The following is a 1,627-nucleotide window of genomic DNA, read 5'->3' as shown; positions in this document are numbered from 1 at the left end:
TAAACTCAATATGAAATCTAGCTTATGAAATTAAGAACAAACTTATAAAATGCTAGAATTGAGTTTAAGGAAACTTCTCTATAGATGACAAGAGAGAGGGAGAAGAATGAATGCTCAAACACCAAGGATGATCTCCACTTGCTCTTGTGAAATTTGCTTCACAAACAAAACTCTTAAACACTCTTTTAAACAAACACAAAACACCCTTAAACTTGTTTAAACAATTCTCTTGGTTAGGTGGGAGAGGTAAATGCAATGGGGTATTTATAACAACCCAAGACATCAGCCAAAACCCCAAGGAAATGACCAAAAACCCACACAAAAACAGATCTGGAAAATAGCCGTTACTGTTCAACGGTCATATTTATAAGTCGACTTATAGTCGACTTGGTATAAGTCGACTTGGTATAAAAACGTAAGTCGACTTGTCAGATGAAAATAACACACAAAAATCAGCATATAAGTCGACTTGAAAAATGGCATAAGTCGACTTAGTCTAAGTCGACTTAACAGTTCGAATAAGTCGACTTGGCAGAGAGTTTTTTTGCACATTCCAAAGCATTTCATAAGTCGACTTGTCAACTCTGATAAGTCGACTTATAAACGTGCACATGCACTATACATGCTGAAAATCTGATTTTAAAGTGCCTTTAAAAATAACAAATAAATTCAGAAAAATATAAAACTTTGGGAAATGATTTTAAACATGATAATAAACATGTTACAAAAAGAATTTTTGGAATAGCATTTTCCAAAAGTGAAAACTCATCATTTTATAAAACTAGTCCAAAACATGAAAATTAAACATGTGAATTTTGACATTTTGGCTAAACCATGTTTTGAAACTTTGCACAATGATTATATAGACTTAATAAAATATGTATATGATTATTGTTAAGTCCAAAAAGTAAGAATACAGAATTTTCACAAAATTGCATATTCTATGCAATGTTTTCAAAAACACAATAGTAAATATGAAATATGTGATTTCATATTATAAACATAAAAACTCAAAACCATGTATGTATATATATAAAACTATATATATGCATAGAAACCAAAATTTATGTATATATATATAACTATATATATATATACGAAGAAACCAATAAATGTGTGTGTATATGATATTGAGCTTAGAGTATTAAGCACACATAATATAAACACCAAAACTAAAGTTACCCAAGCTAGATCTTGATCTTCAATAAGCTCGACTTGGTATACTTGCGGATGAAGCTGAACTTGGATCTTGAACTAGAATTGCATAAGCTTTACCGACATTCCGCCAACCTCATTTGGATATGATCGTTGAAGCTCTATTCCATCCAACCTCCAACATATTGTTTGTCTAGAATACCTAATAAGAAACATAAACACTAGACAAACAATATTAGGAATTGTTTGTAATCATCAAAACAAGATAGAAGATATAGGCTCATAACATGAGACCTAACAAATTAGTAGGGCAAAAAGGTCGAAGGAGATAAGAGAGAAAACATTGATAAAGATTTTAGTTGAAGAACATGTAAAGGTAAACAATTTTTCTGCTTTTGTCTAATGAAACCTGTTTAATGAGTTGAAAATTTTATTCTTTCTTGCTACTACGTGTTTAAAAGCATTGCTTCTG

This window comes from Asparagus officinalis, chromosome 1 (genome assembly GCF_001876935.1).
Source record: "Asparagus officinalis chromosome 1, Aspof.V1, whole genome shotgun sequence".
NCBI classification, from domain to species: Eukaryota; Viridiplantae; Streptophyta; class Magnoliopsida; order Asparagales; family Asparagaceae; genus Asparagus; species Asparagus officinalis.
This window is presented reverse-complemented; position numbering follows the sequence as displayed.